Source organism: Balaenoptera borealis (genome assembly GCF_965194805.1).
Source record: "Balaenoptera borealis genome assembly, chromosome: 8".
NCBI classification, from domain to species: domain Eukaryota; kingdom Metazoa; phylum Chordata; class Mammalia; order Artiodactyla; family Balaenopteridae; genus Balaenoptera; species Balaenoptera borealis.
The window spans coordinates 48,523,739-48,549,493 of record NC_138865.1 but is presented as its reverse complement, the minus strand read 5'-3'; the positions used below and the strand labels follow the sequence as shown (position 1 = coordinate 48,549,493).

The window sequence follows — 25,755 nt, the reverse complement described above, 5'->3', positions numbered from 1 at the left end:
GTGGAGAAAAGGGAACCCTCTTGCACTATTGGTGGGAATGTAAATTGATACATCCACTCTGGAGAACGGTATGGAGGTTGCTTAAAAAACTAAAAATAGAATTACCATATGACCCAGCAATCCCACTACTGGGCATTTACCCAGAGAAAACCGTAATTCAAAAAGACACATGCACCTCAATGTTCATTGCAGCACTATTTACAATAGCCAGGTCATGGAAGCAACCTAAATGCCCATCGACAGACGAATGGATAAAGAAGATGTGGTACATATATACATTGGAATATTACTCAGCCATAAAAAGGAATGAAATTGGGTCATTTCTAGAGACGTGGATGGATCTAGAAACTGTCATACATAGTGAAGTAAGTCGGAAAGAGAAAAACAAATATCGTATATTACCGCATATATATGTGGAACCTAGAAAAATGGTACAGATGAACCGGTTTGCAGGGCAGAAATTGAGACACAGATGTAGAGAACAAACTTATGGACACCAAGGGGGTAAAGTGGTGGGGGGTGGTGGCGGTGGTGTGATGAATTGGGAGATTGGGATTGACATATATACACTAATATTTATAAAATGTATAACTAATAAGAACATGCTGTATAAAAAAAAAATTCTAAATTTCAAAAAAAAAAACCACCAAAAAACCCCCCACTATCAGTCTTTCAACTGCAGCTCTGGAGGTTAGAAATCAGTGTAGCATGCCATTAAAATTACATGAAAATGATTTTTAAACCAGAATTCTATCCCCAGCCAAAATAGCAATCATGTAGTAGGGTAAACTTAACATTTAACATCAAAGCACTATCTTAGGAAACTACTGGGTACGTGAATCACCAGATCAAGAGAGCAAACCAAAAAAGAAAAGGTATCAGACTCAGAAAAAAAGAAGAAGATGGATTAACACAGCAGTGAGAGGTGAAAGGAATTCCCAGGATCAGTAAATGGGTGTTCCTGGAAGACAGCTGGGCACAGGGCCTAAAAATCAGTAAAACAAGATTGGAGGAAGGGGGCAGAGAACTCCGAGAGAGATGTCTGCAATTAAAAAAAGAATGAAAAGGGCAAAGAGAGACAGTTACCCTATGGATTTGATCAGGTTTCTAATAGTTTTCCTTATCTGCCTTATAGGTCTGTTTAACTCAAAACCCTAGACATGTATTACACTGATAATGTGAAATAAGTCAGTTCAGTTTAATTTTACTGATAATGTAGCAAACACATAATCACCCTTTCCTCAAATGAAAATCCTCTCTTATTGATATATTTTTAAAATGTCTTTAAATCAAGAAATAAATCAGTATAGACTACAATGATAAATACTCATTTACTGATTAATTAGTTTCTCTGCCCCCCAAATTTCCCTCAGCAAACACAGATTCACTTTACATTTATTAGTTTTTAAACTTTTCCGTAGTTATTCCCATTTAAACCATTCATTTAATAAAGAAAATTGAGCGTCTATTTTGAAATGAAATGGACTTATAAATACATAAAGAAATAAATCAGAATTATGACAGGAAAGAAAAAGAAACTTTTTCTGCAACAGTTCTCTTTCTGCTCAGGAAATGTAATGTTATTTCACCTTGTATTAATAAATTCAGTAATCAAATTAGTTACAAAATAATCACTAATAAACTTTTGTTTCTGTCAGTCACACTGATTGAAATGAGTGCACTATTTTGCTCCCCATTTATTTATTGATTTCTCTTCACCTGGAAGTCCCTTGAGATGAGAAACACCACCCTGTCAAGTTGGTTTGATAAAGTTGCTACCACCCACCTATACATCCAAACATTAAATGAGGCTCAGCTCATTTCCTTGAGGGAGTCATGCTAAATAAAGCAACCAAGAATAATATGTTGTGGAGGACAGAATAAAGAATAATGGCAAAAATCTAACATATCTACTACTGCATAGTTGCTTAAAATAAGACTTATTTCTCTCTTGTGGCTTCTGACATATAATACCTATCATATTTTGTCACGATAATGCTCCCAAGTTACATTGTAAGACATGGAACAGCCTAAACGCTGAAAACATTTTTAGAAAGTGGCACAATGAAGAAATAATATTATTTTTCTATGGGCTCTACCAGAAAATTGGGTTAAGACTTCTCTAAACAATTTATTTTTAAAAGCACATTCAGTCAGATAACAATGATTTCTGGGGTCATACCATCTATTTTAATCTATGTGAACGATGCATCTTCCTACTCTCTGATCAGATCTACTCCATTGGCCCAAATCACTGAGCTAAAATCAGTGAATAGATTTATTTCTGATACAGACACACATTCAGTTCTTTTTCATAAATGTAGGGAAATTCGCATTGGATGGGATGTTAGAATACTCCAACAATTTCATCTTGTAGATGATAAAACTGAAGTTTAGAGAAGAATGCATAACGTGCATTTTACAGTACATGCCAGTCTATTCTTTTTAATCATCTGACTTTGTTTCTTTCTGCTTGACAATTAATAATAATATTACTAATCACCTACCTGTGTAGAACATGTGCATTATTAATTATAATAACGGTCCCAGTGTTATTTTTATACATGAAGAGTCTGATTCTCAGAGAGATAAGTAAACTCCCCAAAGCCACATAGCCAATAAATGGCAGGAGACTGCCAAAGCCTGTACAGTTGTGCTGTGCTATTCTGAGGCCCACTGAGATTGGCCATATCATCTGACCCAGACATAATTTAGAACAGGAAAAAGAACCCTGTACCTGTCAAGTTTTTCATAACATGAACTCAGGTTTAGTCACAGAAGTGAGTGAAATTATCATTTGCTTCAACATACTGCTGTACTGTTTCCATGACTAATATTATTGTTATTTTTAAATGGTGAACCGAATTAATAGGACCCTATTCAAACTAGAAGTTTGTTTTGTTTTGTTTTAAAAACTCCAGGTGTGCTATAGTTTACAAATGTTTCTCAAAACATTAATAAATTTATCCTCTGATTTCCTAATGTCCTATGGCTGGGGTTTAATTTCATTATAAAGATGTACATTAACATAACTGTAAAAATTCTTCTATCATAACTTTATACAAAGGTTAGTAAAAAACAAACTTAGGGCTTCCCTGGTGGTGCAGTGGTTGAGAGTCTGCCTGCTAATGCAGGGGACACGGGTTCGAGCCCTGGTCTGGGAGGATCCCACATGCCGTGGAGCGACTGGGCCCGTGAGCCACAACTGCTGAGCCTGTGCATCTGGGGCCTGTGCTCCACAACGAGAGAGGCCCCGATGGTGAGAGGCCCGCGCACCGCAGTGAGGAGTGGCCCCCGCTTGTCGCAACTGGGGGAAGCCCTCGCGCAGAAGCGAAGACCCAACACAGCCAAATAAATAAATAATTAATTAATTAATTAAAAAATTTAAATAACTTGTAATCCTATAAAGCAGAGAAGAAAACAGTACATATAACGTCCAACCATAAGTCAACGCAATATTGGAATTAATTTATTACTATAATACAGTAATGGTATTCTCAAGGTAGACATAGAAAGACTATTTTCTTAAGTCTTGAACCATCAATAGAAGGAAAATGGTTTTTAGTCCCACATCTGCTAGACAGTAAATCAGGCCATAGATTTGTCTTATTTTTAACTAAAGGTATAGAAGTCAAAAATATAAAAATAAAAAGGCCTTATTCTGCTGTCTTTAGGGATTTAAAGAAAACAGTTTAGGAATAGCAGACACATTTACCTATTAGAAAATGTATCAATTACTATAACTCCATGTACTCTGCACTCTAGAGCCTTTGTTCTTTAAACTTAAAATTAATTTTTGAGATTAATACTTAACTTCCATTGGTGAAACTTGAGTTACCAAATTCTCTTATTGATACAGCCACTATGGAGAACAGTATGGAGGTTCCTTAAAAAACTAAAAATAGAACTACCATACGACCCAGCAATCCCACTACTGGGCATATACCCTGAGAAAACCATAATTCAAAAAGAGTCATGTATCACAATGTTCAATGCAGCTCTATTTACAGTAGCCAGGATATGGAAGCAACCTAAGTGTCCACTGACAGATGAATGGATAAAGAAGATGTGGCTCATACATACAATGGAATATTACTCAGCCATAAAAAGAAACGAAATTGAGTTATTTGTAGTGAGGTGGATGGACCTAGAGTCTGTCATACAGAGTGAAGTAAGTCAGAAAGAGAAAAACAAATACTGTATGCTAACACATACATATGGAATCTAAAAAAAAAAAAAATGGTTCTGAAGAACCTAGGAGCAGGACAGGAATAAAGACGCAGATGTAGAAAATGGACTTGAGGACACGGGGAGGGGGAAGGGTAAGCTGGGACGAAGTGAGAGAGTGGCATGGACATATATACGCTACCAAATGTGAAATAGATAGCTAGTGGGAAGCAGCTGCATAGCACAGGGAGATCAGCTCGGGGCTTTTTGACCAGAGGGGTGGGATAGGGAGGGTGGGAGGGAGATGCAAGAGGGAGGGGATATGGGGATATATGTATACGTATAGCTGATTCACTTTGTTATAAAGCAGAAGCTAACACACCATTGTAAAGCAATTATACTCCAATAAAGATGTTTAAAACAAATTCAAAAAAGTTCTTAATCATTTTTGAGTTATAAACCCCTTCGGGACTCTGATGCAAGCTACAGATCCTTAACCCGCAAAAATGCACTTGAGCTCATACGCACGCTGTTGTCTGTCTTTCCAAGGAATTTATAGACACTCTAATTGACAACTTCTGCCTCCTACCGACTGGAAACAGAGAGATTTGGGGGCTGAAATTTCACCTGCATGGAGCTATCCTCAAATTTTTCTGAATTTTTAAAATACCATCATATGGGTTAAAGATTATCTCAAGCTACAGAATATCTTCATCAATGTTCCTGAATTTTAACAGCATTTAATAACTGGCATTAATTTATCTTAATTATTTTTCATTTCAGCCTGGATTACTGAGGGTCAGTCAATGTGGATTCCCCTCTTCCTTTGTGTATTTGTTTCTAGCCTAAAAAGACATCTATCTTAGCCTCTACCATAAATTACTGCACTCTTTATTTGCATATATAACTCCACTAATCTATAAGCCTCCTGAAAATAGGGACAACATCTTGGTCATTTTTTTAGTCCACATTGTCTAGTACTTTATATAGAGTAGGCAATTAATAACTATTTACTAAGTAATAAATATGCTAAAAGATAACAGCTTTAATGTACTTATCAACATCCTCCATATTCACAATCAAGCGTTTCTGCCAGATTCATATTTCAGATCCATTTTCTAGGAAAATTCTTCTGAGAGAATTCTAAGTTTTATATTATAAAAAGTCAGATTATTCAATAATAAGAAACAACTGTTACCTAGCACAAATCTGCAAGTCCTTAACCATTTTTAAACTTGAGAGCACCTACTGTTCTCCTATTCAAGAAGTTAACCACGTGCATAACACAGTACTGCACACATCAGTGCCAGTGGAATAATTAGTAATTTACAATGCCTTTCAATAATACCATTTCACACTATGGTTTAGAATTGTGTTTTGTGACGTAAGTTCTTTGGGGTTAGGCTTTTAATCCTGTGTGTTCTTTATAAAGCACTGTTTCTAACATACTCTTTCTAGCTCTAAATTCTCTATAAAAAATAATTTTACACATTCTGGGCAAAATGTCAGAGGATATTGCTGAAATTTGCACATTTTTTCAGCAAGAAATCACTGAACCAGACTGAAGACTTTCTAATTTGGAAGACAATAGTGCAGACGTGGTAAAAGAAAAAAACTCTATATAAAGCTTTAAGGAGAGTTTTCTGAAAAAAAAAAAAAAATGAATTATCGATTTGGAGAATGGACCCAAGTGAAACAACATACCTAGATGTGAAGTTTCCTAGAAAAAGAATCAGCTAAAATTCATAAAAAGGATTTATCAGTTTTCTATTTCGTGTTCACGGTTTCAGTGGAGAGAGTGAAGAAGCATGCTGCTCCCCAACACTGCACCCCTGCCTTCAGGACGGGGGCAATGCTCTTCCTAGAAACAGTCTAATGCAGAGAAAAAGAAGTTATCTTGCTTAGAAGAGGGATGGAACAGTATATAAGTCAGCCAGTAAAAAACCTTTATAATGGGAAAATAAGATTACCACCCCCCAGCGATCATACATTGAACTAAATTGTGAGATCCTAACAATCACTTTGTCATCATTCATTGAGGAAAGAAAGGTGTGAATGGGGAAAGAAAACAGACCAACATCTTTTAGGAACATACAGTTTCTTAGACTTTTTGCAACATATTTTTGTTGAATGCTCATAATGCACCCTGAAAACAGACATAATTATTTCTATATTATCAATGAAGAAATGGTAGCTAAGCAAATTGCTCCAAGATGCCCAGAGGCAAAACTCCAGTCAAGGTGTGTCTGAATCCATCTTTCTCTTTCCACCTACTACACATTACCTACTCTATGGAGGAAATGAGGAAATGAAGTAAAATAGATTAGCACATTTGTGATAAATATTTTGGTTAAGGTTGATGGTGATAGAGGTAGGTTTTAGGGAGGGAGACAAAATCTACTATATTTGTTTCTGATCTTATTTTGGATATTGAAACTCACTTCAGCAGTGGATACATGGCGAGCATGAGGGGGAAACAAGTAATTTAGGACTGACAGCCAAGACTGATCTCCACATGAACCTAAAGAGCTGCATGTGAAGTCCAGTGAGCGGGCAAAGATCTCCAGGGGTCAGAGGAAAAAGCAAACAGACTGCTTTGGAAGTCAGAGACGTAAAATTCAGATGTTATGTTTAGTTAAGGTATGTGAGTCAGAAACAATGAATGAGGCATGAATTCCCAATATATTTGATTCTGAGGTATCTGATTTCTGATATTTCTCCAGACTTAAATTATATCATGTTTTCAGTGGCTGAGAATGACTCTTGCATATGCCTTGGGTCAATAAAAGCAATTCTCTGCTTTTCTTTTACAGAAAGAAAAGAAGAGTTCTCATCTAAAGACCCTTATTCTTTGCCCCAATATTTGAATTTTCATCACTTCTTGAATAATGCTTCTTTTTCTTACCTTGTCAAATATAGTTGAGCACATTCATAGTAGTTAATTGCATGACCAAATTTGACATCAAAATGAGGGAATCTTTGGAGGCCAACTACCCACTTATGCTTCGTCTTCCCATTACCCACACCCACTCTAAAGTGTTCCCCCCCTACCTCATCACCCACTCTTATGTGACTTTTCCACTCAGCTAATCCCTACTAGAGATTAACAATACACAACTCAATGCCAATGGCAAACTCCACCTTCCTTGAGAAGTTCTAGTAACAGGTACACTGATACTAATTTAATAAAAATTTAAAGAGAGAGATCAAGTAAATTTACAAATAGTCACCAGTCTTGATGGATATGACCAGTCTTGATGATATGAGGTCCTTCAGGTGAAATTGTTTTAAGACTCTAAGAGGTAATAGAAAGCCAGATCCATAGGGCTTTGTAAGATCCTGAAATGTACCTTATCTATTGGAGGGTTGAACAATGGAGAGAGATATTACAACTTAAATTTGAACAGAATTACTCTGGTTGCTAGGTTGATACTAAGCAGGGGAAAGTGGCCAAGACTGGATGTAGGGATACCAGCTCATTAATGAGGCTATTGCAGTGTTCTAGATAGAAGGGGATGGTGACTCAGACAAAGTGTTTAGTGTTTGAAATCTGGAAAGAAAAGAACTCTGTGGCAGAGAATAAGGTAAAGTCACTGTCTGAAGATCTGGAGTGAAAAGTCCAGTGGAAATTGCCAGTGACACTGATCCTTCCTCTGGGGCAACATGACTCCAGATGCAGTGACAGAGGAACAGTCAGGCCCATCTGCTTGTAACTAGTGTGGGTCCATATAACTCTGCCCAGTGACTACACAGTGACACAGTGACCACACAGTGACACAATGACCCTTTAGGCAAACCATTTCAGATCCTCTCTTCTAGAATCCAGTGTCTCTTTGCTTCCATTTCCCCCTTTTGATTCCTACTCATACCTGACTGTGTCCCTCAATATCATCTCTTTAATGAGTCTTCACAAGTACAACAGCAAGATTTGCTCTCTCATTCCTCTGAACCACCTTAGTACTTTTTCAGAATCATGTTTTCCTTTGATTTATAATTGTCCATATTATCTTCCTTATGACATTATTTACCTAACATTGAATGAACATGCATTCTGTGCTAGGCTTCATATTAGATGATAAACTATCTGAAAGCACTTCATTAGGTGCCTTGAACATGGCAAGCCCTTGAATAAATGAAAGAATGGATAAAAAGTTTGGCTGAAGATGGGAGCAGAAGTCAGGCTTGCTAACTTCTAGGCAAATGCTCCCCCTGCTACCCAATACCTCAGTAAACTCCAATGTCCTTTCCTCTAAAGAGATAGCAAATTAGCCTCTTAAAATATAGGCCATAAAATAGTAAGTGTACATCAGTCTGGATAATTGGACCTAGTTCATGCATCAATTTTTACAGAGTAAGACAATTCACACCAACTGAACGCCTTTTAAACCACTTAGTTTATAGAACAATGAATTATGCCTACATTAACTCAGTTTTCTTTATCTGTAGTGTATGGAAAAAAAAAAACAAGTGTAATTCAAATACTGATAATACAATAGAAATGATTCCCATATTACCTTACACAAGCCCCATTTGTCATCCCTATTTCTGAGAATCATTCTATCTTTATTCTTAATAACCCATAAGAAAATCCTTTAAAGAAACAGCATTATTATTAAGCATTCACCAGGTTCTAACACTTTATATGTATTATCTTTCCCCTTAAATTATCCTTTGAGATAGCCAATATATTTCATATTTTACTATTTGAAGAAACTAGAGAGCTTAAGTAATTTTCCTAAGATCATATACCTAGTAACTGAACTTGACACTTGAAACAGTTTCCTATGTGTGATCTTTCTTTGTTGTAAACAGGAAATTCCAAAGGTCTACTTTTCTAGTCCTTAGGAAATAAATCCTCCTGGAGGTAACAGCAAATTCTTGTTCAAAACTTAGCTAGTTCCTTTCCTTTTTCGTCTGGCCCTAATAACTAGTATTACTTGGAAGACGTTACTTTTGTATTAGTACTTTAGGCCTTAAATTGAAAAAAATAAATCAAAAAGAACCTTATTTTATGCAAAACACTTAAGTTGCATTAAGTTATTAAAAGCCAACATGTCAGATGAGGCTGATTTCCATGGAAAATAAATAGGAAAATAAGACTACGTGTCTAAAAATAATGCATTACAACTAAAAGGAATACCATCCAGACTCAAAAAAGGGGATACATATTTCCTTGCAATTTTAAGGGGAAAGGTGTACATAATTCATTCATTTTAACTAATTACCTAAAAGCAATTTAACGATAATTCCCAAATTTGATAACCATCACCAAAAAAGATATTTTAAAAGCATTTTGTGTTTTAAAAGCATTTAAAAGAAAATTTGAGAACTTACTTCAATGAAATATGAATGATGGCAAGTAAACAGTGATGAATGGTGAATGAAGTTATAGGAAAGTCAAACAGAAAATGCTAAGTATAAAAAGCAGCTATCCTAGGAATTTATCCCATCCCTGGTTATTCTTCATACATTTTTATAGCTCATAGGAAAGTCAGAAATTAACATAGTAGGCTAATTCCCTACATTTACTTATGATAAAAATGCTGACCAGAGTTTAAGTAACTTGCTGGAGGCCATGGATTTACTTAGTTTAGCAAGAATTAAGTCTAGAACATTCTTAGAATAGAATCACCCAGTGATGGTATCTGCTAGTTTTGATGAGTTAAAGCAGGACCTATGGGATTATTCCTTGATATTTCAAATTTAAACTTACATATAATTTTCCATTCTGTGTCCACACACTCAATTTCAAATTTAAAACTTTTCTCACAGTCCTTGATTTTCATTTTGCTATTAATAAAGTGGAGAATATCTTAATTATCTGGAAGTACTTTCAAAACATTTTGTGAGAAAAAGAATCAGACTGAAAAAAACTGTACCTAGGAGTTCTGTGTACTATGGTTAGGGGAGCAAATGAATTTCCTGTGTCCTTTTGTCATTCTAGAGTCATTCAATATTGTCAGTAGTTACATATTAAGAAATCCTGGCAGCCTCTCCCAGGTGAGAAGCCAGGGCTGTGGTGTAGCATGGAGAAAGGATAAGTAAGGTGGAGAGGAGTTTCTACAGTGTCGAGAGGGAGATATTCGGTATTCAGATGAGCACCTCTGGGGAGGCTTTAGAGTATAACAGAATGGGGAAGGAGAAACCATAGACTTTAAGAATTGGTGCTATGGGTTATAACTCAGATCTTTTCTATGCTTTAAGAGATACAATTAAAGTTTGGAAACACTTTGCTATTAGTTATCGGACTGCACTTTGAATGTGACAATACAAGAAATTAGATCTGCCCGGGGCCCTAGCTAATATTCAGTCCTTGTGATTACCCAGAATAGAGAAGTCACCATTGTGACAATCATGTGATATTAGAGATTTGTTCAGTTCTTCTGGTATAACGAATTCAGTCCATACTGTGAGTTATCTCAGTGGATCATACTATAACCAAGGTGATGTTATTCCAGAGGAACGGCCCTTGAGGTATTAATGGGATTAGTGGAACAAGAGCTAAGTAGAAGCACATGGGGTTGAGGTGGGGTATAGGCAGGGAAAGAACAGCCAGAGCCTTCTTCATTCTTAGCCAACCAGCTACACTCAGAAGCCCCCTCCTTAGAAACTGACCCCCAGGCTTCAAATCTTCCCTTCAGAAGACTAAAGTTCCAGTGTGCGGTCAGAATCTGGGAGCATTTCTTCACGAGAAAGGAGAAGGAAAAGGAACTGTCAGTCCATCACATTCTAACTCACCTGAGGCCAATCTTGCTGTGAGTTCTTTGAGATTAAATACCTAATCCCAGCACTTGTGTTCTAGCCTGGTTAGATGAGGCTCACATCTTGCTTTAAAACCTACCTCCAGTTCCTAGGTTATAGTTTAGGCCAGTTGAGCCCAAGGTTAATCATTCTTACCCCGTATGACATTGTCTCTGAATCTTAGGCCCCTCCCAACCTAACCCCTAAATTCTTCCGGGGTCCAAAAGTCAAGCCACTGACCTCTGAGGCCCTACTTCCAGATGAATACCCTTTTCTCATGTCTACAGTCTGAGATTGAAAAGAAGTGATTCTTAAAGCCCTTGCAAATCCCAAAGCCTATTACTTTGCCATATACCAATGCCTTATCCAGACAACCACTGACTTTTCTTGCAAATTTGGGTCTATGGAACATCTGTTTCATTATTACAGTCTCAGATCTAGACCCCTCTTTGGCTGACTCAGACCAGACGATAATAGGAACAGAGATATGTGTCTGAATTACAATGCAGGACTTGTGACAATCAATGCATTAACTTAAGATTTGTGAATTTCTTTGAGCCATGTGAAAAAAGAATTATTGTTTCATTATTGTTATGGAATTATAATTTCTTACATTTTGACATCTGAATTAGAAGTACCTGAGCCCTAAGGGGTGAAATCTCATTAAGATTTATGTTATCAATAATAGAAATAGGTTTAAAAAATAATGACCTTGTTAATTTCTGCATAAATATCATGTACTTTCCAGTTTCCTCTGCTATAAACTTTTATCAAGTACCAAGGGCATGCTTTTGCAGTTAGTATAGTGCAAGGAGTGAGGAATATTAGAAAGCATTAGGATCATTTTCTATATCTTGCAGACCTCTTTAGATCTCTCTCTCTCTCTTCCCCCACCCCCACCAAATTCAGAATAAGAAGAACATGACTTATTTTGCAAGAAAAAGAGATGGAGTGACTACAAATTGTCCTTGTTGGTGGAGGCTAGGGAAAGTCTAAAAAATTAAAATCTACCAACAAATTAACAAATAATAAATGTTATTTCCCTATTTCCTTTTATAGCTCCTCCACAAGGGGTTCAAGGAAGTAGGCCCATTATCTGATTGACCTTCATATTCAGAAACTGTCCATCTGACTATGATGAAAGAGCTCATGAGAAGTCAGATAACTCAAAAGGAGACACTGAACAAGGAAGGAATTTTAAATATCTAAACTGCTTTCTAGTCCCTAAAGAATGGAACTACTTTGAGGTAATATACAGTAGGTAAATCCTATTCTAGGGCTTTCAGAGTACTGGTTAGAGAAAGTTTAAGAATTTTAATTCTCTAGGTTCATAATCATTATCACCAACAAATCAAGCTTATTTAGCACTTTATAACATTTAAAGCAATTCCAAATACTTAAATGTTGGAGCCTCTCAAAAACTGTTTGTAGTATTTTTAGTGTCCCCATTTTATATATGAACTAAAGAGTTTCCCAGAGGTTTGACGAGTGACTGATAAAAGTGTCACACTAGTGAGCGGCAGACTTACAAAGAGCATTCGGATCTTCTGGCTCTTTGCAGTGATGGTAGTGTAAAATTTAAGAGTACATATAATGCAACTTGTGGATTTTTGAAATACCCTTTATCAGGTTAAGGAATTTCCCTTCTCTATTTCTAGATTTTGATAGGTCTTACTTATGAATCGGTGTTGAATTTTGTCTAATACTTCTTCTGAATTGATTAAGATAATCATGACATTTTCTCCTTTACCTTGTATGATTTATTAGATTGTGTTTAAAATATTAAAACTACCTTGCATTCCTGGGATAATCCTTACTTGGCATGATGCACTACTCTTTTTATATATGCCTCTATTTTACTTGCTTACTTTTTGTTAAAGAATTTTATATCTATATTTTTGAGGGATATTGGTCTGTAGTTTTCTTGTAGTGAACGTATTGATACAGAAATTATGTCGGCTTCAAAAAACAAAGTGTAAAATGTTTCCTCTTCCTCTTTTGTCTGAAACCATTTGTCAAAGAGTGGTAATTTTTCTTTGTTTAAATTTTTTTTTTTAACATCTTTATTGGAGTATAATTGCTTTACAATGGTCTGTTAGTTTCTGCTTTATAACAAAGTGAATCAGCTATACATGAACATATATCCCCATATCTCTTCCCTCTTGCATCTCCCTCCCTATCCCACCCCTCTAGGTGGTCACAAGGCACTGAGTTGATCTCCCTGTGCTATGCAGCTGCTTCCCACTAGCTATCGGTTTTACATTTGGTAGTGTGTATATGTACATGCCACTCTCTCACTTCACCCCAGCTTACCCTTCCCCCTCCCCATGTCCTCAAGTCCATTCTCTACATCTGCATCTTTATTCCTGTCTTGCCCCTAGGTTCTTCATAACCATTTTTTTTTTTTTTTAGATTCCATATATATGTGTTAGCATACGGTATTTGTTTTTCTCTTTCTGACTTACTTCACTCTGTATGACAGACTCTAGGTCCATCCACCTTACTACAAGTTTAAATTTTTGATAGAATTTACCAATAAGACCATCTGGGCCTGGAGTTTTCTTAAGGGAAGGGTTTAAATTACTTACTAAATTTCTTTAAGAGATATAAGGGCTATTCTGATTTATTATTGCTATATGCAGTAGGGTTAGTTTGATATATGCACTCTGCTTTACTAGAACTAGACCTTGAGAGTGATCTTTTGGAGAACACGTACTTGATCAATTTATGCCTCAGATTTGACTCATTCAGTAGTTTTCTATTGTTCTTAGGCCAAAATCCAAATGATACAGTATGATCAACAACATCCTCTGTGTCTCCTGCTCTCTCTTCCTTAGCAAATAATGACCTGTTTCCTGATCTCTACATTCCATGCACTAACTTTCTTTCAATTCTTTAAAGCAGCATGCCACTAAGTCTGGACATTTTTGTATGCATGTCCCTCTGCCAGTAAATCATGAATGTCTCCTAAATCCCCTCAGCTTACAACTTCCAATTCCTATTTTACATGTCATATTCAATGCCACTTCCTCTGGGAAGACTACCTTGATAGCTCTGACCAAATCAGGTGCCTCTGCTCTTCACTTTCATAGCCCCCCACTGATTTCCTTCCTTTGCTTTTGTGATAGTTAGTAACCGTGTACTCATGTAATTAATGTCTCTCTCTCTCAGGCTAAACACTGAATGAGAGCTAGGATCATGTCTAATTTGTTTATGATGATATCTTCGGACCTAGCATAATAACTACTGGCAAATACAACTTGTGTACTTGTTGAATGGTTGGATGAATGAATGAATGAATGAATGTAATATAACTGTTGGATATTGTTGTCTGTTTTCATACCTCCCTCATGTTCTATTGGCTACTGTTACAGGCTAATTCAAGTTGACATTTCAGTAAGAGTATAATGACTTTATGCTTTTCTCAATTTAGTCTATATTTTTGTGTTCTTACATTATTATAAAGGAGTACAGTATAATGAAAATATTATGAGCCAAATGAGAAGACTCCTGGGGCCTTTTTTTCCCTGTGTTATTCTATATAACCAAAGACTACATTGACTACTAGTATTCACAAAATATGTGATTTTGGTCTTGGCCATTAGACATTTAATCAATCTTAGTTTCTTCATTTGAACCTAGAAAGAAAAATGTTACCTTTCCCTACTATTAATACGTGAAAATGTTTGATAAACCATAAAATGTTACAAAAAGCCAGGGGGTTTTGTCAATAGTAATCTTGAAATTGGGAATGTTTACCTTGGAAGTATGCATTTATGTTTCCTTTAAGGACTAATTCAAAATATATACTATGAACTCTGTGAGAAAAATATTTTTATGTCTAGAAAAAAATACTGGACAAAAATATTTTCAAATTTTCTCTAGGGTGTATGGGTTTGCATTTATAGTGAGGGCAAAAAAACATTGATTTAAAAAGAAAAAAAAAGAGCATGCTATTTAGATTACTGTGACCATGCCATTAGTGTCTACTATATTCTATTGTCTCTATGAATTAATCCACCTTCCTATATTTTTTTCATAAAACTGATCACTGCCCTGAGAAATGTCTCCAAGGTACCACAACGAAAGCTCCTTTTTAATATGGAAATCAAGCCACCTCTAGCTTGAAATTTGACAGAGGATCTAGTCTAAAGACATGAGAAGGACAAGACACACTGTTTCCCAGTCAGTCCTTCCAAGTCCTGGAATCCTTTGAGACACCAGGAAATGAAGTAACTCAAAGCATGGAATCCCAAATAAGTGATTCAGAAATCAAGCGGCTGCTTTGACACAGTTCAAGTAGAATAACAAAACCATTCAACAATTTTACCAGCAAACAGGCAGCACTGACCTTGGAGAAAAGCCTTAATGGCCAGAAATCATATCAGCTGCCATCAGCAACATTACATATTCATGAAGTTATGTTTATTTGTCCTTTGCATCAAACATACTTACACACTAACAAAGTATTTAAGTTGTCTTTGCCCTCTTTGACATCAGCATGAACAGCTACAATACACACTACACATCTTTCAACTACACAGAAAAGAGTTATTTCATAAAATATGAAAATATGATGCTGCGACTTCTTTCTCCTCCTACTCTTCCCACCATCAACTGAGCCCTGCAGATTCTTCTTAGGGTTTTCAAGGTATTGGTATAAACATTTCTTAACCTAGGTTAATTCTACAGGCAAGATCCACATAAAATTTAGAACAATGAAAGGAGATGAAAGGAGGAGGAAGGAAGGAAAAAAAACCTCTCTCTACACATTTAGCTGGAAGGAGACAAATGCCCTGCAACAAAACACATTGTATGTGTTGAGCTCCCTCTTCTAATTATAAAAGTAGAATTTCAAAATAAAGGAACACAGTAAAGTGACAATGTCTCCAGAGGAGCAAGCAGGCTGATTTCCAAGAAGCTGTAAGAGGACATTTCTTTTACTGAATTCACCCTAGTCCAAGGGCTGCCCTTCAGTTTATATAGGCTCAGAAACCTAATTTATCAGATCTGGAGAGATGATTTCCACATTAACCAAACTTACAGAGAACGACATGTAAAACAAACTATCACTTCATTAATCAAAAAGAAAAGTGTAACAATCATGCAGAATGTACGACCAGAATATTCTGTATCTCTTGAACAGATCTGCATTGGATGCTAAACCATAACCATTTAGTTGTCTTGGAGAATAGAGAGTCAAAGACAAGAGAGTTGCCTGGATGATTTACATATGTAATACCTTCAGGATAAGATAACTAACCTCATGTGTCCCTACTTGCAACAAAAAAATCTGTTTGTGAACCTGTTCAAACCACTATTTGATCAACACTTTTCTCCTAGTTCTTTGAAAATCTGTCTCACTACTGGGAGTTACACCATAAAACTTGAAGGGTAGTTTTAGTTTACTCTGTTTAGTCATAGCAGACTTTTGTTAAGCTCTCAGGGACTGATCAAATTGTTAAAGACTAACTTCAAAAGCACTGATGCCTTGATTATAGAATATATTTTACATATTGCTGGGAAGGAGAAAAATTTTTATATGTAACGTATATTGCAGAAATGTAGAAATGTTTACTTCTTGCTTGAGCATATCACACACAGGTAAAGTAGCAGACTGATTGGTCTCTCCCACTCAGCTGTCTTGTTAATATCCTGAACTCTGGGACTATATTTCATCCATAGTCTATTCCATAATTCACATCCTAATACCTGGATCCAGAATCTGTTTATTCACTAGTTGTTTAAAAGAATAAATATATGGAGTGGTATCATTTCCTAAAAGTGAGTTCCCTATTAAGCATGAATAAGACTTTGGGTGGATTCTGAGAACCTGTCAGGGTATGTGGTGGGTGACGGACTGAAAAAGGATGGGAAATAGAAGTGGGTAAAGCACAGACAGAAAAGTCTGGGAATCCCAAAGACAATGTTTTCATTACTTTTAAATTTTTCTCAGGACAGGTCTTAATCATAAACAGAGTACTTCAAAATAAGACAGGCTTTAAATTTTAATGCTCTCCCTTCTAGCTGTGTTCAGGGAATGTTCCTAAATTCGATTTTAGGAAAATCCTGAGGAGCAACCCCTCCCCACTTTTTAAAAACAAATCTTCTCTTATGAAAATTCCAGGAACATGCTAATTCCAGGAATGACCTGATGAAAAGGAAATAGCAAAACTGAGTAAGAGTTCAAAGGAATGGGGCATGGCAGAAAGAAATGTTCTCCAAGTTTACAAATTGAATTGCTACTTTGGTAAATGCTCCTTTTTTTCATAGGAATGGAAGTAAGTCAGAATTTACTAAGATTAAACAGAAATTTTCCCACTTTTGAAGGATAAAACCATATCTCAAAGAACTTTGCTAAATTAAACAGAAGCCAAAAGAAAACATTTTATATTCATTATACAAAGAAACAAATGCCGACATCGTAAGATGAAAAAAATCCAAGAACTCAGCTATAAATTCAATAACAGATAGACGCATAGATTACGAAATTTAATCTGCTGAACTACTGTGGAGTAAACAGATTTCATTTTGCTCCATGAGATTTTTAGCACAATTGTTGGTTTGTTTCTTATTTAACATTTTTTTTTTTTTAAGAATTGTGTAACTAATTCTTTCTTGATGCAATTTAAGATAGTAGATAAGGGCTTCCCTGGTGGTGCAGTGGTTAAGAATCTGCCTGCCAATGCAGGGGACATGGGTTCGATCCCTGGTCCGGGAAGATCCCACATACCGCGGAGCAACTAAGCCCGTGCGCCACAACTGCTGAGCCTGAGCTCTAGAGCCCACATGCCACAACTACTGAGCCCCAAGCCACAACTACTGAAGCCCGCACACCTAGAGCCTGTGCTCCACAATGAGAAGCCACCACAATGAGAAGCCCGCACACCGCAACGAAGACCCAATGCAGCCAGCAATATATAAAGAAATAAATTTATTAAAAAAAAAAAGATAGTAGGTAAGAGCAATGTACACACAAATAGAACTTCTGATATCTAAGTTGAGCTGTGCCAGGATTACAGCCTGTTCTAGCTCCTTGCCAGACTATAAACACGTGACTCATCTTTTGTTAGTCTAATGGGCACAGTCTACCTGTTCTAACTGCAGAATTGTTGTAACATAACAATGAAAGATCACAGCTTGATTTTCAGGTCCAAAGTAACAGTGCCACCAATGCAGTTAACTAGAATACATTTACTCCTTCAGTAAAAAAGAGTTCATGGAAGTCAAAGAGATCCTACAGGAAATAATACAAACATTTTCATGAATCCATTTATAACAAGCAGATATGGACTTACAAATGTCAATTCCTCAGGTAATTTTCTGTAAGTTGTTCAGATTTGAACTCTGAAAAAAATATTTTACTTTTTGAATACCAAATATCTCCTCAGCAAGACTTTTAAAAATTTAGGATAGAAGAATTTGGGTGTTGGTTGAATCTGATTTCTTTCTGCCCAGTAGAGTGATGTAATGGTTAAGGGCATAGACACTATAGTTATGAGGCCGGGGTTTGAGTCCTGGAATTACCATCTCTTAGCTGTGGATCACTAAGAAAGTTAACTCTCTAAGCCTCGGTCTTCTCATCTGTAAAATGGTGACAGTAACAGCACTTAACCCAGAGAGTTATGTTGATTAAACAACATAATACATGAGAAAGTGGCACATAGTAAGAAGTCTATAAAGGTAGAAGTAGAAAATCTTAGAATATATTTTCAATGGTCCAGAGAACTTTAGAGATTTTTAATATCAAATAACTAACAGAAATAAAATACTATTTACGTTTTTTTCCCCAAGAAGAAGTTGATAGTGGTAGAGACAGTTAATATATCTGAAAAGAATAAATATGCATTCTCATATTTTGGGCCATCTTTCTGAATGGGAATCAAAGGTGTTAGCACTTGAGGCCCACAGTGATGTCATCTGGAGACCACAGTCTTATCTTTCACAAAAAATTCTCAAAAAATGCTTCTCTTCTTCCATGTAGAGGAATAGGATTACCAAAGACATGAGCTATGTGACTAGTAAATAGCTAGTGTTTCATCAACTTTCTGTCCTGTCACAATCTTCAGGCTAGTCTATGGTCTCTCCTTCACTGCCATTTAGCTGGCCTGAGAGAAAGGGCAACTGCGACTGCAAAGTTAGCAATGAGAGTATAGAGATAAATGTAAGAAGACACATGGAAAGAACAATTAACGCCCCCAGAGAAGCAAAAGTAAACCACATACTCTGAAAAGAGAAATGTGTCCTCACTTTCTAAGAAGTCCATATTGTTATCACTTGCTGTGAAAGGAATCAAGTAGTGGCATTTAGCTATAAGGCATGGTGGTTAAGACATGTATTGACAGCCTTGGTTAGACTCACACATGCTACGTGGCTTTGAACATTCATTAAGTCTCCATTTACACACATAGAAAAACAGCTAGTAATGTCTCCATCTCAGGGTGGTTGTTACAATTAACTGAGATAATGTATGTAAAATATAGCATAGAGCACAGCACATAGCACTGTACTGGAATGAGATAGCTATCATTATTATTATTATTTACTATTAAAGTATCTAGGAGGACATTTTACCATGCTTTCTTATTCAATGCTAGATGTTAGCCTCCTGCGAGATTTTTATATTAAAAAAAATAAAAAATAAAAACAAAACCCAGCCACAGCCTAAAAGCAAAACGGTAGTCAAATGTAGAAGAAAACAGTGAATCAGCAATGATTTTAAGACACTTTATTCTGGTTTCTTCCCCTTTAAATGACACTCAAAACAAGGGCAGTGCTTCCATGGACCTGAAAGTTTATGTATATAAAATGGGCATGTGGAGACACAAATTTATATAATTTATAAGCTGGAGAGGAATGCAGAGATCTAACTATATACTCATCTTAAAGGTGAATAAATTCATGCCTAGAAAATGTGTCTCCCAAGGTTACCAACACTAGTCACTAACACTAGAAGCCAAGTATCTGCCAGTCTTTTCACTAAGACCAACAGTTTTCCATGCAAGTCATTCCTGGCCTTAATATTATCAGCAAAGTTTCTTGTTAAGAAAAGTGGATTCCCAAAGCAATTCTGGATTGGCCTTGAACACTGACAAAAGAGGACAGTTTATATTAGATTTTGGGGATGCTTTAGATGATGTCATTTCCCAATTTCACTGCAAATGAAAATATTCTTTCTCATGACTCAAAGCAAGGAAAGAAAGTCAAGCATAGAGGGTAGTGTTCACCTGAATAATCGGAACAGCTTCTTATGAGCTGTTTTATTTACTTTTTGGGTAAATATATTTATTATTCAGGCAGTTTACTTTCATGCATTACATATTTATATAACATTTTAAATGCATATAGTTTTATAAACCCTGTCTAATGTACATTGTATGCTGACAATAATTATCAGAAATTGAAGCATATCATGAAAAACTGTAAGAAACTTCAGAGAATTTCTAGCCTCTTCTATTTTTACTACTGATATAACCACTGTGGGATTTATAGAATGTCATTGCCAAACCACCTGAAAGAACGATGATTTTTCTCTAGCTATATATTTACAGTTGAACACAGATCTTTATAGTTAATTTGCAAAATTAGGATTGATTTATAACAAATCATTGCAAGTATTCCCAGGTGATTATTTAAGCCCACTTAATAATATCTTACATAACAAACATTCGTTTTTTTCTCACCATGTGCCAAGAATTGCGTTAAATAATAAATTTAGCTTAGGGTTTCTCACAACTGCAGCACTCTTGACATTGGGGGGTGGAAAATTATTTGTCATAGGGAGCTGTCCTGTGCATTACAGGACGTTTTGCAGCATCCCTAGCCTTGACCTTCTAGATGCCAGTAGGTGCAAACAGAAATGCCTCCAGACATTGCCACATGTCTCCTGGGTGGCAAAATTACCCGTTGAGAACCACTGTTTTAGTTAATTTAATTCTCTCAATAATCCCATGAGGTATATATCATTGTCTCCATTTTCTAGATGAGATGACAGAAGCTTAAGGGGTTTAGCAATTTGCCCAAGGTCACACAGACAGAAAGTGGAAATCCAATCAACGGCAGAGCCCCATAATTTAATCATTAGATGATACAACCTCACTCAAGGACCCAGATGAACATAAAATCAAGGTCTGTGTATCCACAGACATCTTCCCAGCCATACTGAAATGGAGAGACTCCTTTGGAAAGGGGAACGTACCAGTTCCCTGCAAAATTTTTATTCTCATATATAACATATGAGTCATTTTGAGTTATGTTGCAGCCACAAGGAATATGAAAATTTTAGTGGCTTAGAACACCAAAAGTTTGTTTCTGGCTCCTGTTATACTACCATTGTCATGTGGCATGGACTTTTTTGCTCCATCACCCCAGGATGCAGGTCAAGGATGAGGACCTGTGGAGGACAGGCCAGTCTCTGGCAAGGTGATTACAGAACCACCTGGAGGCACTTAATGTTTCTACTCAGAAATGACACAGATCACTTCTATACAGTTTACATGGTTAAAGCAAGGCAGGTGGCCAAGTATAAAGTCAGCGGGCAGGAAAGTGTATCTCTCCCTCGAGGGAGGGGGAAGAGCATTAGGGAGAGGCCAGGTGAGGAGCATCTTAGTAGGAAAGACAATAAACATTTTTGAAAAATAATACAAACTTCATACAACTATATTGAAAGGTGATAAGACATAGTGTCATCTAGAAAAACAACTTGCTTTGTATTCAAAATGCCCATATCTGTATGTTTCCTGGAGGCTTCTGTTGGAGAAAGTAATTCTGACGTGGCAGCCAAATGCCAGAAATGGAACTGTGTCACAATCCACATTTTAGAACCTCAAAACAGTAAGATAGCAGAGATATTATAAGACAAATGCTGTCTTTTGATCCTTTTTTGACACCTTCCTTTGAGAGACTCAACAAATTTCTTTCCTTTTCTCTGAATCTGTTCCATCGTCTCTTAAATCATCTCTAAAAACTATTCAACTTCTACCTGATTTCTAGGCTATTCTGAGCAAGGAGCAGATAAACTTCTGAGAACAGTAAGAAGGCTTGTGTTTGGTATTTGGTGAGAAAACATTGTATCAATCCTGGATGTCTGAGAGGATACATCACAAGCTATTCATTGTAATGCTTTCAGCACACAATCATCCTCTACCCTTTCCCCTCTGCCACCCCTGCCTCTTACCTCCAACTCTCACTCTCACCCCCCTTCTCTCTCACCCTCACCCTCTTCTTATCATCTCTCTCTCTCTCTTGCTCTCTCTCTCTCTCACACACACACTAATATACCCCACATCCTCTAAGGAAAACTTAAGATTATAAAAATCACAAAAGTCATTATAAAACAAAATGTTCTTTTTTTCAAATGTTTTAAAGATCATTTAGTGGAGCTATATAATACATACATTTAACTTCAAGTATCCTTGGGAGGAAAAGAGAGGGACAGAGAAATGGAAGGAAGGAGGGTAGGAAAAAGAGTAAAGGGGAGCATGAGAGATTAAAGATCGTGGCAAATCCTTGGCTGTCCTCCCACTGAGACATGAAGTCTAATTTTCCTAACCTTGACTTTGAACTGGCACCAGTGACTTGCTTGATCAAAAGAATGCAGGGGCAGTGATACTCTAGGACTTCTGAGGGTTGACTGACTATATTTTTAAGCCTTGCAGCTTCAGCCCAGGCTGTTTGGAACATTCAGTATTGTGGATTGAATTGGGTTCCCCCCCAAATTTGTTAAAGTCTTAACCCCCAGTGACTGTGAAAGTGACCTTATTTGGAAATAGGGTTTTTGTGGTTGTAATCAAGCGGAGATTACACCAGATTAGTGTGGATCCTAAATGCAATGACTGATACCCTTAAATGGAGAGAGATATTAGGAGACACAAAGACACAGAGGGAAGATAGCCATGTGAAGACAAAGGCTATTGATGGAGCTACAAGCCAAGGAATACCAAGCATTGCCAGCAACCACCAGAAGTTAGGAAGAGGCAAGAAAGGATTCTTCCCTAGAGGCTTCAGAGGGAGCAAGGTCCCCTGCTCCCCACAGCAGTTTGATTTTGGACTTCTAGCCTCCAAAGCTGTGAGAGAAGAAATTTCGATCGTTTTAAGCCACTTCGTTTGTGGAAACTTGTTATGTCACCCCCAGGAAATAAATAACATTTGGTCTTGGGGTGCTCCCTCTGAGAACCCACACTCCATGCACACTCTGAGAATCACAAGCCACATGGAGAGACTACACGTGGACATCCATCCACAGCTCTAGCTGAGCTTCCAGTCAATAGGCAGATTCAACTGCCGGATGTCCCAGCTGAAGGAACAGGTTGCAGGTGAAGAAGTCATCTTGGAAGCTGACACCCTGTGGATTTGAGATAATCTGCCTAAGCAACCCTTTCCAGAATTCCTGATCCACAAAATTGTGAGCAAAATTAAATTTTTGTTTCAAGCTACTAAGTTTCATGGTAAACAGTTACATGGGCATAAATAAATGGAACCAAATTCAGTACCTGAAAGTCGGTTACATTAAAAAACAAAAACAAACAAAAAACTAAAATATATAGCCTTGGCTCTGGACCAGGCAGCAGGCAGAAACTGGAAGGACTTTGAGGATCCTGCTGGTGAAGGCCTGAAGGACAATGAGGAAAAAAATCATCAGATTCCAAAGAAAAGGAAGTCATTGTTATATACTGGCAAAAAAGTTGGCAACTCAGTTGTCTGCCATAGAATGGTAAATGAAGTTTGCCTAATGAACCCTTGTATTTGCCTAAAGAGATTTCTAGACATAATCTGTAAATTACCAAAACCAGCCCAGCAAAATCTTTCTTGAATTTCTGACTAATGCAAAAATCAGCAAAACAAATGATATTTCAAGCCACTAGGTTTAGGGATAGAGAAATGGAAGAAAGGAGGTAGGAGAATAGGAAAGAGGAATGTGATAGATGAAGGATGATGACAAATCCTTGACACTCTTCCAACAAGAGCTGAAATTGAATTTCCCTACACTTGAATCTGGACTAGTGTTCCACAGCATTTATTACACGGCAGTGAATAACTGGAACAGGGAAAAAGGTAGTAAGGGAACAAGGGAAGAAAAACATTTGAAACTGTGAACATTCTGGAATGAGAATAAAATGCGTGATGTAAGTCTGCCTTTTAATGCTTGAGAACTTCACCTTCTCACTGTTACTCAAATGTTTAAAGGTTGTATGTATGGTAACATCATGGTCACTACACAAACCAACGACTTTACATGATGTTTGACCAAAGAAGAAGCTGTTTAATTCTCAGAGAAAATCTAATTGTGTTGTAATCATTGAGAACCGGAATTTTTGTTTTTAACGTGGTATCTCCCTAAGGGATTTTCAAGGATAACCTTCTCACCTTAGGCATGGACTTCAGAACCTTAATTTGACCTAAGACGTGACTTCACTATATCTTTTCAAATAGAAAGGATTCACACAAAGAACACTCCTGACGCAAAGTTCTGAGTAAATGTTAAATGTTGAAGACACAATCTAACACTATGCATTTCTTTATAAACGTCCTTATTCCATGAAGTATTTAAAGTGGTTCACAAGCAAGATAATTAACTCTATAAAAAATTAAAACATACACATAAAAGTCCAGCAGAGGAAATCTAAGTAGAATAAAAGAAACAAATTATGAATAGTCAAGTTAATGGTAAATAGTTAATAAGCTGAATTTGATTCTGAACTTCCTGACAACTAAACAGCAAAAGGAAATATCAGTTGCATGCTTCTCAGAGAAAGTGAGAATATTTTCGTTGCAAAGGAGAAACAAAGTTATTCATGTCATAGAATTCTGAAAATATTCCTCAGAGAACTGACACTAAGGACACCATGATTTCAACAATATCTCTACAGTTAGCCTCACACAAAACCATATTTCTATTAATATGTTTCTTCAACCTTTTCTCAATGAATCAGAACATAATTCCAAAACTCGTCTCAGTCACAGAAACATATAAGGCAAAAAAAACCTGTCCAAAGACCCACCTCTATTTTTTTCCCTCCTCTACTAGAGTATGAACTCTTGAAGGTTAAAAAAAAACAGCTTATTTTTATTCTCAGAATCTAGTACCACACATATGTGGCACAAGGTATCACAGAGATATACCATACTTCTGTTTTCTGAGAGCATGTCTGAGGAAAGGGTCCGTATTACATACAGAAACAAAATTCTTTTCCTTTCACAGTTCAGGTTCAGAAGAATGACGATGTGATTTGTTTATGCTGTGTTAGAAGGCATAATAATACATAAAAGCATGTGCTCCTATATGGAATTCTGGCAAACAAAAAGCTAATAGTACTATGGGAGTTATCTGGATGCACTTTTCTTTCCTTTTTCACAATGCACTGCAGTGTGAAATGTTTATAGCCTACAGCTCATACAGAACTAAATCAGAGCCTCGCTTACTAGAATACTGAAGGAGAACAAGTGGTTTATGCTGGTTAAATATTAAAATATCCCAAAAGGTTTGGAAAAAATCAAGACCCCAGCACCATTAAAAATAGGCATTATTAGTAGCACAACGGCAGTACTGAATCCGAGTTCTGAGATGGGAGAAGGAAATCACTGCACGAGTTTCGTGGAGGTTTGCATACAGAGTTTCACAAGGCCGTTTAATGTTTAGGCAGCTGACTTATATTGCTATCTCAAGGGCCAGATCTGACTAAAACTCTCCCTAGTCTTCACTCCACATTGTGCTAAAATGGAATGGAGCATCTCGGCCAAGAGATTTAATGTCTTTACCATCTGGAGGGGGAAAAAAAATCACCTCTGTAGAGCAAACTGGTAAGTAGCATTTACCTCCGCAGCAAGGAGCAATGCCTGTCTTTGGGG

At 36.8% G+C, this 25,755-nt stretch overlaps 1 protein-coding gene and 1 long non-coding RNA gene across 3 annotated transcripts in view; one reads left to right on the top strand and one right to left on the bottom strand.

Moving 5' to 3' along the window:
* Positions 1-3,369, top strand: part of LOC309632783 — a 664,345-nt gene extending 660,976 nt beyond the window's left edge. The window contains exon 2 of the long non-coding RNA XR_014247071.1: positions 3,089-3,369. This is a non-coding gene — a long non-coding RNA (uncharacterized lncRNA). The remainder of the gene's footprint in view (positions 1-3,088) is intronic.
* Positions 1-25,755, bottom strand: part of LOC309632767 (uncharacterized protein) — a 1,168,925-nt gene that overhangs the window by 670,426 nt on the left and 472,744 nt on the right. The window lies entirely within an intron of this gene.